We start from the raw sequence: 17527 nt of genomic DNA, 5'->3' as shown, positions 1-17527 counted from the left end.
ACCTCACCATGAGCAAAATAAGACCCTTCCTGACGAACAATTCGGTTTTCGAAAAAAGCATTCTACAACCCACCAACTTACGCGAGTCGCAGAACAAATTATTAGAGGATTCAATAATAAACGATACACCGTAATGGCGCTATTGGACCTCGAAAAAGCCTTTGACACGGTGTGGATAGAAGGCCTCATATACAAAATGTACATTACCAACACGCCAACTTACATCATAAGAATTGCGCAATCGTACCTAGAAAACCGAACCTTCACAGTCAAAGTGGGCGATGCTACATCAACAAGACGAAATATACCTAAAGGAGTCCCGCAGGGAAGTTTACTCGGACCGCACTTTTTCAATCTGTATACCTACGATATACCTCCGCTAAATGAGAAATGTAACAAGGCAATTTATGCGGACGATGTGGGAGTCTACGCTACCTCAAGAAAGCCTGAAATGGCCGTGAAATACGTACAGAGAGGCCTCGACACGCTCACCGAATACTACAAAAAATGGCGGCTGAAACTAAACGAGACTAAAACTGAAGCGATAACATTCACGCGAAAACTCAAAAATAACATCCCGCAAGCCAAAATTCTCATGGGTGGAAAGCAACTAGATTGGAAATCCGAAGTCAAGTACCTGGGACTCACAATGGACTCAAAACTAAATTGGAAAGCTCACATCGCCATAGCGACGGCGAAAACACAAAAAGCAATAGGATCGATAAGCCCAATATTCAACAGAAAGAGCTCGCTAGCTAAAAGGAAGAAAATTCATCTGTACCTCAGCCTAATACGCCCTGCGCTAACATACGCTTTACCGGTTTGGAGTAACATTGCACACACTACATTCAACAAACTTCAAGTTACTCAAAACAAATGCATAAAAATCGCCTACAACACACCACGATACACAAACCTAAAAAGAATACACGAACGAGAAGATATACCTACATTACAGGAGCACGCATACCAACTCACATCACGATTCTACAACACTCTGAACCCGGATAATCCGTTAATTAAAGCGCTGGGTAATTATAACTCGCCAGCGGATCTCGCATTTAACTACAAACATAGGATGCCCAAACACCTAATCATGAAGTTCCATGAGAATGATGACAGCGCCAGTGAAGAATTAGAAGAAGAAGATGATAATTATTAGCGCAACGTATCCTTTTTAACATAATAAAATGTTTTTATCCCACACGTTTTTTCCCTCAAATGCTTTTTCTCACCGCAGGTAGATGTACAGACCACCGAAGTGAAAAGGACGCAGCCAAATTATGAAAAAATGAAATATTTACATTCAGTAATTCACAAAGGTAAAACAGCGTAAAAAGTTCAGAACTTATTGTTTTTCTTTTTCTTGTCATTTGTATGAGGTTTTTTATCCAGTTAAGAATTTTTCCTCATAAAACTCATTAATGTAATATAAAATCAGTCAAGTAAATACAACCATCAGATGGTAATAGTAATAAGGCCAAATGAGCCGCAGTACTAGTCAGCTAGAAACATGAAGGGTATTGTTATAAGCCCTAGCTAGTTAGAGGATTACGAAAGAATCCATAAAATTTAAAAAAAAAAAAAAAAAAAAAAAAAAAAAAAAAAAAAAAAAAAAAAAAATCAAAAAAAAAAAAGCTTGGGCCGAAAATTGCACAAAATGGCCAGTGGCGGGGAGTGGTGATTTTGCCAGTGGCGTGGAGTAGGCACATTTTATAAAAGTAAAACAATTTTTATGAAATTAAATAATGTGGTCAACTACGTCCGTTACACTCCCCCCGTTTAGCTATGCTAAACTAAAAAATAGGACGTTTGTTGGTACGGCGCAGTCCGCGGCGGCCAGTCCCTCTGGGATGGTGCTGGGCTGGTGGTACTGTTGAGGTTGCATCGGTAGGTGGAGCCGGCAGGATTACAGCGAGCTTCACATCGGGGTGGACGTAAATTCCGGTGCTTGTCTGGATCCTGGCGGTCCTCACTCGGCCGTCTGCAGCAGGGGTGAATGGAGGAACATGGTGGGCTAGCCTTGATGGCGGCAAGGGCCCCATCAGAGGGGGGGCTGGCTTGCTCCTGCGCATCTTGCAGGTGGGGCAGTTGTGGGCGATCTTGCGAATATTTGTTCGCAGTCGCAGCACATGGTAGCTGTCTCGCACCTCAGCCATTGTTCTCTCCTTATTCGGATGATCGTCTTCCTGGTGATGATATCTCACTAGAAGTCGTGCATATGCATGATCACCATCCAAAATTATAGGTGTCCGCACTGCTTGGGGCACGTTACTGAGGGCTCGTATTCTTGAGTTCATCCTCAGTAGGCCGTCAGGTCCAAGGAAGGGGCTCAAGGCTTTGAGCCGACTGTCACTTGGTAGTGGATCTCCTTTCTGGAGCGCATTTATATCATGATAAAATGTTTCTTCTTGACATTTTCTTGCCCATCGGGCCTCTGCTTCCTTGATTTCATCGGTTCTTAAATGTTTATCAGGTTGTTCGTGGCTTTTTCCACGACACCTTTTAATAGAACGATGTATCCGGCAGGTAGTTAGAATAAGATGATTAAATGAGGAAAATTTCTTGATGTCGGGCAGTGTATCTGCCACAGTTGAAGTAAGGCCAACGTTTTGGCGCCTTACTTCAATGTGCCTGGGAGACCCTTTCGCGGGGCCGACTGATTTTCTCGTACCATTTGCAGGCACAGATCCAGCTGGTACTCCTCGTACGGCCGCCTGTATAAGAGGTGCTCGCGGTACGGGGCCAGATGGTCCATGGGGCGTGGTAGAATGCCACCGGGCATGGTGCCTGGGTGGTCTTCTCTGCAAAGATGCTGGCACAGATCCAGCTGGTACTCCTCGTACGGCCGCCTGTATCAGAGGTGCTCGCGGTACGGGGCCAGATGGTCCATGGGGCATGGTAGAATGCCACCGGGCATGGTGCCTGGGTGGTCTTCTCTGCAAAGGTGCTGGCACAGATCCAGCTGGTACTCCTCGTACGGCCGCCTGTATCAGAGGTGCTCGCGGTACGGGTCCAGATGGTCCATGGGGCATGGTAGAATGCCACCGGGCATGGTGCCTGGGTGGTCTTCTCTGCAAAGGTGCTGGCACAGATCCAGCTGGTACTCCTCGTACGGCCGCCTGTATCAGAGGTGCTCGCGGTACGGGTCCAGATGGTCCATGGGGCATGGTAGAATGCCACCGGGCATGGTGCCTGGGTGGTCTTCTCTGCAAAGATGCTGGCACAGATCCAGCTGGTACTCCTCGTACGGCCGCCTGTATCAGAGGTGCTCGCGGTACGGGTCCAGATGGTCCATGGGGCATGGTAGAATGCCACCGGGCATGGTGCCTGGGTGGTCTTCTCTGCAAAGGTGCTGGCACAGATCCAGCTGGTACTCCTCGTACGGCCGCCTGTATCAGAGGTGCTCGCGGTACGGGTCCAGATGGTCCATGGGGCATGGTAGAATGCCACCGGGCATGGTGCCTGGGTGGTCTTCTCTGCAAAGATGCTGGCACAGATCCAGCTGGTACTCCTCGTACGGCCGCCTGTATCAGAGGTGCTCGCGGTACGGGTCCAGATGGTCCATGGGGCATGGTAGAATGCCACCGGGCATGGTGCCTGGGTGGTCTTCTCTGCAAAGGTGCTGGCACAGATCCAGCTGGTACTCCTCGTACGGCCGCCTGTATCAGAGGTGCTCGCGGTACGGGTCCAGATGGTCCATGGGGCATGGTAGAATGCCACCGGGCATGGTGCCTGGGTGGTCTTCTCTGCAAAGATGCTGGCACAGATCCAGCTGGTACTCCTCGTACGGCCGCCTGTATCAGAGGTGCTCGCGGTACGGGGCCAGATGGTCCATGGTGCACTGTATGATGCCTCCCGGCAGTGCGCCTGGGTGACATTGTGGCTCGTATGGCCAATGTGGTAGCTTCATCTACATGTTCAGAGGTCCCTCCGCCATGGGTGGTCCACCCCAACGCCGTTCGTGATAATATTCGCGTAGAATCACGAACGTCGCGCACTTCCCTCGAGACAATAAGGTGAGCATTGTCTTGCCCGATGAGAAGTGTGGGGGTGATGAAGCGACCGTGGTACCTCTGTACAGGAAGGCTGAGCTGCTTGATGGTATTGGCTTTGATGACGTACTCATCAGAGATTCCGGCGCCGCGTAGGGTGATTGGCACGCGGCGGGACGTCATGTCTGTTGAGCACATGTTTTTTGCTCCGTGTAGTCGTAGCTCACGGGTAGGTCCGGTTGTGCCGAGTTTTTGTGCTGTGGTGGCGTCAATAAGGGTGACTGTTGAGCCCTCGTCCAGAAGCGCAAAGGTTTTAATCTGCCGCTTCGGGCCCGACAATATGACTCCCACCACTTTTAACACGGCACTTTCGGTGTGGCGTCACATATTGTGAACATCTGCCACAGTAATGTCATTATCACGATTGTTATTATAGTTGTGAAGAAGTCGGTGGTGGGGGGATCTGCACTCCCCCACGCCGCACCATTCACTAACTTTGCACTGTTTTGTATAATGTTTGCCATTGAGGCACAATCGGCACAAACCGGCGTCGTTCACTGTTTCAAAACGATATTTTAAGTCTTTCGCGGCGAAAGTGCGACATTCGCTAAGTTGGTGGCCATTTTCACCACACTCGACACACCCGGCGCGGTTATCGAACTCGCGAACTTCACCGTAACTGTTTTGCACTTTTTCCCCGCTTCGATTATTTTCTCGATTATTACCAGACAAAATTTGGGGCATTCGATTATTACCAGACAAAATTTGGGGCTTTCGATTAATTTTCGCGAACTGTTGTTTTTCACTAGAATTGTTGTTGTAAACATTGTTTTCCCGCGATAAAAACCGTTCTGACGCGGCAGACGTGTTTAAACTGTTGTCACAAGTGTCACTTTTGTTCGAATTGTTTTTTCGCGAAAACTTTTCTGACTCGGCAGACGTATTTATGAAACTGTCACAGGTATCACGTTTTTTAGCACCATTTTTTCGCCAAAACTGTTCTGACGCGGCGGACGTGTTCTCGAAACGGTTTTCGTCACATGTTTCACGATTTTGAGCACTGTTTTTTCGCGAAAACTGTTCCGTTATTGAGAACGAATGTTCACGGCGTGGGCGGGACCTCGCGGGGTCAACCAAACCGGACTTTGGGATGGCGTTCGCGATGGTTTTCAGGAAGGCGGCAAACTGGCAGATGGTAGCGGAGGCCTCGTAGTGCCGCACTTCCATCAGCCACGCCAACCGCAAGGTGGGCGGCATCTTCCCCGCGATGTCACTGAGCAGCGCTGGATTCGTCAGATAGCCATCATTGTTGAGGGAGCGGAGTGATGCCACCAGGTTTTGAACTGTGCCAGAGAAGTCTGCGATGTCCTCCAGAGAGGCCTCAATTGTGAGGTGGGGCAGCTTCTTCACTTTGTCCAGCATCAGAGCAGCGAGTGAAGTAGTCCCTCCAAATCTCTGCTCCAGGACTGCCAGGATCTCCGGAACCTGGGCAGGGTCCATCAGAAGGGGGCCGACGGCTTCTCGGGCTTTCCCCTTGAGGGCCCGCTGTAGGCGGATCAAGTTTTCGCTGGAGGTCATCCGACATGTGGAGGTAGACTGGTTAAACTGTGCCCTCCAGGTGGGCCACTCCAGTGGATCTCCAGAGAATGGAGGGAGGTCCTTGGCCATAGATTGTCTGGCAATAAGGGCCGCCATTCGTGGATCGTCCTCGATTGTGGGACGGGGGCTGTCCTGAGCCCTTGAAGCTCTGATGGCTTCTGTCAGGACGGAGGCCAGCTGAGCCATGGGACTGCCATCATGCTGAACCCAGGCTCTGGTATGTTGGGCCGTCTCATCCGCCGTAGGTTGGGGCGGGAATCTCGGCATGGAGCTGGTACTGGCTGTGGGCGGGCCATCTGGCCGTGCCGGCACGCCATACTCCTGTTCGCGCAGTGGTACGGGCGGCACATGTCCAGATGGTCCAGATGGTCCAGAGGGTCCAGGTGGTCCAGGCTGTGTCCATGGCACGTCCCACTGCTCCAGCAGTCCGGCAGGTGATCCTGGCGTCGGCGCTGGGTACCCCGGGTGGGGCAGAGGTACGGGCAGCACAGGGCCATGAGGTCCAGGCTGCACTAGTACTGGGCATCCCTGAATGGTCCAGGGTGCTGGTTGCGCAGGGCCTGCTGGCTCTTGCTGCGCTCGTGATGCGTACCTCTGGTCCACCAGAGGTACAGGTCCGGCTGGCACTTCAGGTACGGCTTGCCTCTGTTCTATCAGAGGGGCGGGCGGTACGGGGCCAGAGGGTCCAGGCTGCATCATGTTTGGCCACCCTGCATTGGGCCAGGGTGACGTGGGCGGGGGACCGGCTGGCCTTGGCTGCGCCGCTGCTGAGTACCTCTGGTCCACCAGAGGCACCGGGCTCGGTTGGCCGGGCTGCACCCATCCAGGGCTGTACCCTTGGAAGCGCCAGGGTCCTCCTTGAGCAGGGTACCCTTCCAGGAGTACGGGTCCAGATCGGGCAGGCGCTGCTGCTGCTGGTTCCTCATACCTCTGGTCCACCAGAGGCACCGGGCTCGATTGGCCGGGCTGCGTCCATGATGGTGGTGACCTCTCCAGGAGCTTCGAAGGTCCAGGAGGGGCAGGGGCTGCTGCTGTTGGAGCTGATTGAAGAGCTGCTTTAAGTCTCTCAATGTGCTCGGTTTGACTGCGAAGCTGTTGTCGCAATGACTCCATCGCATCCTCTTGAGATGTGGAGGGCGGTGAGTCATGATGTGCAGGTAGTGCCATGTCAGGAGTAGTGCTGGGCGTGGGCATGGGGGTTACGTCAGGCGTGACGTGAACCACAGCCGTGGCCTGAGACCCAGCGTCCAGGGCATCTGCAGATGGTGTTGAGGATCCATCGTCTTGGATCCGGCTCAACCGTAAGGTTGGAGACATCCTGGTTGAAGGCGTGTGAGAATCTCGGCTCGAAGGACCACTTGTACTGGACGGGAGTCCGCACAAGACTGTAGATTTAGGCGCCGGGTCCAAACCGTGTCTTCAACCGATGAGAATGCTCCTTTACGGCCGATGATGATGATGATAGTTGTATATTTGATGAAATCTGCCTCCCGCACCCAGGCTTGGTGAATAGTGGGCACTGGGTGTGCTGTTGTCTCTGCTCGCTTCTGGTGTTGGCGGTTTTCCAGAGGAGGGCCGGCTGGTCTTGAAGAGGTAACACCAGAAGATCTTGGAGCAGAAGACTCGGCGAGGTGAGGCAGATGTTGGGCAGGAGTCACTTGTAGATAAATAAAACGCTTGGTTTCGGTGGTAAAGATGAACTGATTTATTTTGAATTATGGGGCTGCTTATATTTAATTAGCCTGACTCGTGCCCGACATTGGGCTAGGAGCCCAAAAGTGGTGGGGGGTTGTACCCGCGCCAACAATGCGTTTATAGCCTCCGACAAAATGTTGCATATTCATTTTGTCGATAGCAATGGTGATAGTAGTCGCTTAAATTTGCGAGTTAGAAAAGATTTTGAGCGCTTACATGAATGACAATTACATAGTTTAAATGCATAGTAGTTATAGGAATGTGTATCTTGACAACTAGATTTTTTGTTTGTCAAGATACGACAAAAAATAAGAAATGTTTGTAAAATAAATGTGTAAAAATGATCTCAAGCGATCAAATTTGTAAAACATGTTAAGTTAGTATTTTTCCGAGGTCCCCCGTAACATAGCGCTCAGAAAGAGATAAGATTCACTATGCTACGAGGTTCCTGGATTTTTGTACACGCAAAAAAGGTAAAAAATATTGTTCAAAAATGGGTTTACATATGGGTGAAAAACAGCTTTTTTAATATCTCCTCAGCGGTAGTATATCGAAAATAGTGTTTATTTGACTACCGCCGAGGGGATGAACAAGTAAAATATACATATTTGCAATGTTTAAAAATTGATTTTTCCTAGTAAATTTTACATAGAAAAAATGCTGGACATCGATCCGCGTGGCAGGTATGCGGGCGGTACGGTATCGATGCCATTCGGAGTCAAAGTTTTCAAGCCGCTTGGGCCGAAAATTGCACAAAATGGCCAGTGGCGGGGAGTGGTGATTTTGCCAGTGGCGTGGAGTAGGCACATTTTATAAAAGTAGAACAATTTTTATGAAATTAAATAATGTGGTCAACTACGTCCGTTACAGTACAGATTGTCGTGCTCATCTATGCAGAGGGTCAAAATAGTTTTGTCTTTATATTTTAAATACACTATTTTCTTTGCCCATCTACTCTACTTCGAACTGTACAAACTGTACTCAATATCGCCTTGGTGAGAGACCACCGCTCAGAATCGCTCTAGCAGTGTTTTGTAATCAGATCTGAATAGTAAGGTACTTCTCATCCTTAACTAATTAACTAACCATCACGCCGTTTCTCCACAGGAGTAAGCAGAAAGGAAGAGCCGCTAAACGACTCGATCTTGGCACACACTCCTTGCCTCGTGCACATTCATAAATAGTACATACTCTGATTCTGAATCTTGACATGGCCCGACTAAAGTATCTGATTCACTTGATCGTGCCAACCATTAACATTCGGGTCAACATTCCTTTTACTTTTCCCCTTCCTCTCACCACATTCTTCAGCACATCCTACTGGCTCCAGACATTTGAGATTTTTGTGCAATATTCACATAAAAAATACTGTTGCCGTATTTAATGACCTGATTTAGATAGCCAAGTACTTTTCAACCTTCCCTTTTCAAGTCTCCTTTCATTCCCCACTTCCTATATCCTCACAAAATTCCCTAATTTCGATATTCCATATTCTCACTGACTCCGGCAAGTTAAAAATGACGTAACGATTAGTAAAAAAAATCACGTAGTTCTTTTTTAACGCCACCAGATACAGCGATAATTTCTGATAAAAACCCAAACATTATTTGACTTCTAACCCTGTGCAATAATGATTAAAAAATTGCGAAAAGAATTAATAATTACGGAGCTATGAGTTTGTCATGCTACAGTTAATATCGTTTGTTTTTAAGCAATGAACTTGTATTTTTTTTATCACAAATAACTAATGGGGGATCCTGACATTTGACTTTCTTTTACGATTATTAGTTTTAAAACGTGAGATTTCTTAAATTGTGTAATAACACTATATTATTGAATGCTTTTCTTACTCTTTCTGACAGAAGTTTTGTTCTCTGTAAAAATATTTATTAATTTTATATGAAATTATTAAAAAAATAAATTTACTCCATGAAGTTTCTCTGAGGGCTTTGTCGTATTTGTGAATGCTGTGTGAGGGTCTATTTAAGGAAAGGGAGGAGTGAACGTGGGTCCTACTAAATCAGCCGACAAAAGCACAAAAACAATCAGTTCTACTGTGACAAATTTCAACCATATAAAAAATATGTCACCTATCTGTGCATCGTGAATAATACTAGTTCCTTAGAGTACCTTGCATCTAAATACCCGTAAAACAGACGCAGCTTTCCAACCTGACGTCAATGTCCTAAATAATATTATTTTTTTTATGATAAACTAATGTTTATAAGACAAGGTTTTTTATGAATAGCACAAATGAGAATATTAAATTATTATAAGCAATAATTAGTCGCCTGTAATATCAATATTACAAATTGAAAACATCTCCTATCTTAAGCAGTAATTGTTGATTGAAATACTAGTACATATTGAATTATTTGGCCGGTTGGAAATAAGCCGACGTGGCTCAGTGGTCCAGTGCGTCTGACCGGACGTCATAAGGCGCGGGTTCAATTCCCGTCGGCGGTATTTATTTTTACTCGGGAGATATTTTCAATTTGTATTGATATTACAGGCGATTAATTATTGCTTATAATAATTTATGTGGAGAACCTATATCGGATTGCCCGTTTCCGTGAGCCGAGATTGTTTTCAGGTAGGTTGGTATCTAGGGGGTTCAGACCAGAGGTGGCTGTTGAATTCAACAGTAGAGAGAATATGTGATTTTTGCAGGATCGACAGTTGAAGAGCAAATAATAAGGTATTTAATTTTAGGTGGCTGTTTTTGAATTTTTAAATTATATTGCGAAATTCATCCCATTTCTTGAAATAAAGTTCAGACAGATTTACAGGGCAGATTTAGTGAATTTAAATGGTTTAGTAAATAAGTTTCTTAAAAGAAATCAAAGAGAAGATAATAATAATTGAATTGTAAATATGTAAAATTAGGAAAATTATTCTTAAGGTGATGCCATACGTAGTAATGCAAAATCATGTGTTTTTGGTTTGAAAATTTGGTCGCCTAGAAATGTTTCAGATGCTTTAATTAAATACTGCAAGTAGAATACATCTTGGCCTTTGAAATAATCGAGTATTTTTCAGATAAGTCTTTTTATAAGCCCAGAAAAAAAAAATGTATAAGGCCTATGAAAACTGCTTTAAAGTTCAAAATCTCCTACTTACGAACCCATTTTCGGTTATAATTTTTTTGTATAGTGTGGAAAATTAAGTTATTTATAAAATGATCGAAAAAAAATTAAATATTTATGCCTGAACATCCACAAATTTAAATAAAAGGCACTTTTTAGCCATGTTTTTTTCTTGCATAAATCAAAACAGGTTAAACGGGAATTTAAACCTTATCGCCATCTACGTAAGGGTTGTTATTGATAGCGGCTCAATTTAAAATATTACACAACGTAGTGCATCGCCTTAATAATCGTTGTAATCTTTCATTCACTCGGTTTCGTGGTGTTTTTCAAGCAAAGGTAAGCTGTCAACAATATGACATTTCAGTTTAAAGATGAGATTTTTCGTCACATTTTACTGTACCTATCAATTGACCTAGCAATAAGTTATTTTTAAATAATCGTTTAGCATAATAAATATTACCAACGTGGAATTTTTTTAGTGTTACGTTGGTACGTACTATCACAGACAAAAAATAATCATCTATCGTTTATATCTATATATTTTTAATTAGAATAAATAAGAGATACTGTGTATTTTTCCACAGAATTTTCTCAATTGACCTAAATTATTTCAACTTTGATGATTATTGTATTTTAGAATGTCTGAGAATGTCACGGAACATGTTTACACGAAATAAAATACAGGGTGTTAAGATACATACCTGAATTACTTCGGGGGTTTAGGATCACAGGGGCATATCTAAAATTTTTTTGAGATAAACGCAAATAAAGATTGGAATGCTCATATGCCCAAATGTATGCCAGACTGATATGCCCAACTGTATCTTTTAAACGGTTGTATATACGAGATAGATTTTCGTGTCACTAATAAATATGATTTTCTTTTTTCTCTCTATTCTCAACGTGTGACTGTTTGATGCGGTTTATGGTCCGGCGGAGTCATTAAATCTTACCTTTTCGAAAATGAGGCTGGAGCAACAGTTACGGTGAATGGATTGCGCTATCGAGATATGATAAATGCTTTTTTATGGCCGAAATTGGATGGTATTGATCTGGACAACGTTCACTTTCAACAAAACGGCGCTACGTGCCACACAAGCAACGAAACCATTGATCTTTTACGATTGAATATCAAAATAACACCTCTTATTGGAAAACCCTGTATTATAAAAGTGATGTACAGAGAGTTAAATTAATGTTTAGGGATGTCATCATCTGTTCAAGAAATAATGTCTATATTTTTTAAAGATATTTTCCCGAAGTGAGGTAAAATTGAAACTACTTCGATCAAAAAGACACGCCCATAATGTATTTCCACTGGTTTATCTCTTCAGTGCTTTAAATATGTACTATAAAGATATTTAGTGGTGGCATGTTAAACATAAGTAGGTTCCACACTTATAATATGTAAATAATTTTAAATTGATAGCACAGTAGTTCACCAACTTGTCTGTCGTAGGGAGGTGAATCGAATGTCATCTGAAACCTGTGATAAGAAATTGTCACGAATTTGGTAAACAATTTACTGGGAAAAAAATTATATTTAATTCGGACGAGTATCGCTCATTTAATGCTCATTTGTTAGTCATGAAGACAAATGAAAACCAAACAATTCCTATTTCTTGAAATAGGAATTGTTTGGTTTTCAGTATGGAACTTCCACTCCTTGAGTTATTCATCTTCTTCCTCCTGTCCTATTCGGGTAAGGGACTTATTTGTTGAATGACCCTCTGCCATAGGTCACCTCAAGTGGTTCGTTACGTTAAGTTATTTGGCCTGACTTCATTGGGTCTGATGTGTTCAGGATGAGCCTGCCCATTAGATGCGTGAGGTGCCAGATCGGGAGAACCTGGTTTGGAGATACTTTTAGATCTCTCCAATCGGTCTCCCGAACCATCGCCTTGCGTCGCAGTGGGAGGGATATATTCAGACATCCGTCATTCCTGGACATACCCAACCCTCATACCTTTCACCTTCAGAGAAGTTCCTCTCCAGCATCCCCAAAGATGACATGGTCCCTGAAATATATTATTTTCGTCAGGGCCTCCTGTGTGGGGATAATGTAAAAAAAAAGTCTCCAAAGACGCCTCCAGATTTCAATCAAGCGTACAAATGCGGACATACACGCATTTCTCTGAAATTTGGCGAAATTACAGCAGTTAATATACGAAATAAATGTCAGTCCTACTCGGGAAAAACTTATTGCAAATTGACGAATGAATTGATAGGTATCACGATAAACTTTTTTTTTAATTAAAATGTTTTGTCACGATGTCCAAACACGTGTTAATATGAAGCATAAAATTTTTGCATGTCGTCACGATATGTTATTAAGAAAAACGCAGGTGCATGAACACGTGTTTCGATATTATTACGAATAACTAACACTTTATCAGGAAGCGGCTTGCAATCCCGTTTTCAACAGGATTAACAATAATTTGAAGAGGTTTTTAATAAATCAGCTTTACTCATTTATCTCCATGTACTCAATCGAGATTTGGCCCTGTTGCTAGCGTGATTGACTCCAGATTCTGGGGATGAAGTTTCAATCCTCAGTCAAACCAAAAAAATACTCTTACCGGCTGTAATTTAAGTAATCTTCTTGGAGCTTGCTTTCCATGACTACAAAAAAATGAACGCAGTGTCATTTTCTGGTGTTGTAATAATTGTCATATAGCATTGAAAATGAAAAATCTTACATTACAGGCACGTAAAGCACCTAGGAGAAAGTTTTTGCTGTACTTAGAGAAAGTTTCAGGTCTGTACTTAGACCTGGGAAGCTGCCCAGGGCGGCACGTTTTAGGGGTGCGCCATTACATCGAAGTAATGACTATTTAATTACCATATTTTGTACAAACTTATGCAAATCAAAAAATATGAATAAGTTTATTCTATAGTGCGACCATAAGAAGGAATATCTTGCTAAAATAGTTCTAGATAATAAAAAAATCACTATAATCAATTTGAGTCACAGTAAAAGTGTAATTTAGATAATTCTGTAGTTGGCGGGGGTTTTAGGTGTTTTATATAATTATAGGTCCTACGTGTGGGTTCCCTATCAATTGCAGGGCCGGCCTTATGCGGACGCAGTCTGGAGCAGCCCGCTCCGGGCGGCGAATTGTCAAGGCGCCAAGGAGCTGATAATACCCAACAACTAGAACAGTCCTAATACATCGCCTTACCACGGAAATAAATGAGTATTGCCAATTTATTAAATAACTCTTTAAATTCTTGATATTCCTGTTAAAAACGGGATTGTAGGCCGTTTCCTGATAAAGACGTGTTCATGCGCCTGCATTTGCTTTGATAATATAAAATGACAAAATGCGAAAATATTTATGATCATATGTGATAATATATTCGTATTTTACTAAAAGTTTCAGGAAAACTATTGAATCATTCGTTAAGGGCCTGAAATCCCCTTTTTAAACGGATTACCAATAATTTGAAAAGATTCTTAATAAATAAGTAATAATCATTTTTCTCATATCAATAAAAATATTATGTTGATTATGGCATAAATTTAAGATTAAAAACTATATATAGATACACCTAATTATTTTTTTAATGATAAACTAATGTTTATAAGACAAGGTTTTTTATGAATAGCACAAAGGATAACAAATTATTATGAGCAATAATTTGTTAACCTTTGTGCTATGCATAAAAAACCTTGTCTTATAAAAATTAGTTTATCATAAAAAAAAAAAAAAAATTTTACAAGTAAAAGTATTTCGCCAACAAATGTAGATATAATATGTCTCGACGCCATCTAGTGAGAAATTTAGCATTAACAAAGCCTTTCCTACAAAAATAAAGTTGGTTGTTTACAGGTGAAAAAATATAATAAGCAGTAATTGTTGTTTGAAGTACTAGTACATATTGAATCATTTGACGTTTTGGATATAAGCCGACGTAGCTCAAGAGTCCAAAGCACCTGACCGGACATCAGAAGGTGTGGGTTCAATTCCCGTCGGCGGCATTTATTTTTACTCGGGAGATATTTTCAATTTGTATGGATATTTCAGGCGACTAATAATTAGATATACTTAAATATTAAGGATACGGGACGCACTGCAATCTAGGAAAATGTGTCCAGTTTTCAGTTATGGTTTTCATAAATCTTTCGTAAAGTATTTGAATAATTTTCCATTGTTGACCTACCGGCTTGATATAATAAATTTGTTTAAAATTATTGAACTTGCATAATATTGACACAGCAATTTACGAAAACTTTTCGTACACAACCACGTATTGTTGACTGTTTGTTTGATATCTTTTGTGTCCATGACACAAACAATGGAAAAATTATTGAAATGAATGCATACAATTTGGTGCAAATACAAATTGCCCAATTAAAATTCTGTTTTCGAGTCTATCATATTTTTTGTATGGTACATGCATTCAATAAAATACAATATGTAGGTATAAAATATAGTACCTACTTGGCTGGAGATAAGACAATATTTCTGAGAATTGTTGTCCAGAATTCTGGAGATTGCTCTACATGTTTCTGAACTCCTGATCCTAGATTTTATCCAAATTTGTGAGAGAATTTTTATGTAACTTTTCACCTACCACTGAATTAATTCCCCATAGATTGTGACCATTGTCAAGTTAAGGCGATGCACTACGTCGTGTAATATTTTGAATCGAGCCGCTATCAATAACACTCCTTACGTAGATGGCGATAAGGCTTAAATTCCCGTTTAACACATCCAGCTGTTTTGATTTAGGCGAGAAAAAAACATGGCCAAAAAGTGCCTTTTATTTTATTTTGTGGATGTTCAGGCATAAATGTTTAAATGTTTTCCGATAATTTTATAAATAACTAAATTTGCCACATTACACCATAAAACCATAACCGAATATGGGTTCGTAAGTAGGAAATTTTGAACTTTACAGCAGTTTTCATAAGCCTTATAAATATATTTTTTCTGGGCTTATAAAAACACTTATGTAAAAAATACTCGATTATTTCAAAGACCAAGATGTATAAGTATACTCGCGGTATTTAAAGCATCTGAAACATTTCTAGGCGGCCAAATTTTCAAACAAAAAACACATGATTTTTTGTAGTGCATCTTTCCTTCGCCGCGTCTCACGCTTGTACCGCAAAACACGCAGATTTTTTTTTTCTTGAGTGCCTAAATAAAAAAGTTATGATAAATTTCTTGCTTTTGTATTGCTTACAAAACGTCCGTATACACACACATTTATAATTATTATTTCTTCGCACTCGGTCTGCAGTTCTATTTAAGATTTGAAATGAGAGGGTGGCCATTTTTTTTATTTGAACACGTTCATTACTCGCAAAAAGTAAAGCTGCGATTATACTGGACATTTTTTGGGTGATCAGAATTGCTTCGTTTAAAAAAACTTTACTAGCAATTGATTTTTTGATTATCTATTATTATTTGATTATTGATTTGAATAATCCACAAATTTTCGCGTTATGAGCGTGTAACACGGTGTATATGAATTATGACTCGTAAATAATTTTCTGTGTCTTATAAGTAGGTACTTTATAATTTTGAAAATGACACTAAAATTCATACAATTTTAAAATTTTGAACCAAATCTCACTCAGGACAAACTAACACACAGCATAGAGAAACCAAAAACAGTATATTTGACTAGTTTAATAACGCGATGTGAAAATTGTAGGATTTGTGAATTTGAAGTATTTACAAAATATTTAAAAGGGCTCTTATTAAACTTGAAAAACCACTAAATACATAACACCCCAGTTGGGGATGCCAGATGCCATAGTCTCACTGGCTCCAGGCGTTTGCAAGCAGTTGGAACTGTTGTGCGGTATTCACAAAAAGGGAAGTTTTAAAAAACATTAATTATTTTGAAATAATTAATGTTTTTTAATTAATTAATATTATTAATATTTAATTAATTAATAATTTGTTAGCATTTGTTAGTTGTTTATTGAATTGTGTTCAAGATAAAGTGAATAAATTTAATAAAGAACAAATTAACTTAATTACAACGAAAACAAGTGCTATATTTAACTGGATGGGACATCTAACTCTTCAGTTATCTGAAGCAAAGGAAAAAATAATCGAACCAACATTTGGATACGGGAAAGTAGCTGAAAACCAAAATAAAATATTGGAAAGTGATTACAAATTAATAGTTTCATCGAACAATGCTGACGAATCTTCAGAAAATATACAAAATAAAATCAGGAAGAAAATTAACTTAAGTAAGGTTGGTGCCAAAGTGATTGGTGTTAATGCGATATCTAAAAATAGAATACTTATAAAATGTTCGACAAAGTACGATGCGGAAAAAATGAGTAAAGCTATCGGAGACGAGTTCAAAGACATCAGTGCTACAGAAATTAAAAAGAAAAGACCAACTATAATACTTAAGGGCATTGCTAATGACTATAATAAGGATGATATAATACAAGATATAATCGAACAGAATGAAGATATCAAGGATGTGATGATAGATAAACCAGAAATTGAGATGACGTTAAAAAAGATCTTGAAAAACAAATATAATAACACATCTAATTACATAATAGAAGTTAGTACTGAAATAAGAAGAAGGCTAGTATATACCGGTAAAATCTATGTGGGATACCAGAGAATACAAGTAGAGGATGCCCATCCTCTAGTGCAATGCTATCACTGCCTGGGCTTTGGACATACTTCTGTCAGGTGTCTTCATAAAGAAAAGGACAAACCATTGTGTACACACTGTGCTGGTGATCATTCCTACAAAGATTGTGCTAACAAAGATAAAGAACCTAAATGTAAAAATTGTGATAAAAAAAATAAAAAAATGAACTGGAATATTGACATCAGGCATTCTGCAAACGATAAAACGAAATGTATTGTGTATAAAAAAATGAGCTTTTTAGCAAAAGAAAAAATAGAATATTGACTAGAAATAAGATTAAACCTGTCTCAAAGTAGATTTAATGTTATTACATTTTATTACATAAATATAGTTATAAAAATTATACAAAATCACAAATTAACTAAAAAAAATAACATTATTATATTACATTATTTTTTTAATAGTAATATCATAACGTCACCTTCAACAACATTTTTTTGTTTACTTAAACATGCATTTTTTCACTGTGTACTATATTTCACATTCATAATTATAAAAACAGCTTTT

This window comes from Hesperophylax consimilis, chromosome 25, assembly GCF_061612785.1.
Source record: "Hesperophylax consimilis isolate HC1 chromosome 25, BYU_Hcon_1.0, whole genome shotgun sequence".
NCBI classification, from domain to species: domain Eukaryota; kingdom Metazoa; phylum Arthropoda; class Insecta; order Trichoptera; family Limnephilidae; genus Hesperophylax; species Hesperophylax consimilis.
Note: the sequence above shows the minus strand (reverse complement) of the source record.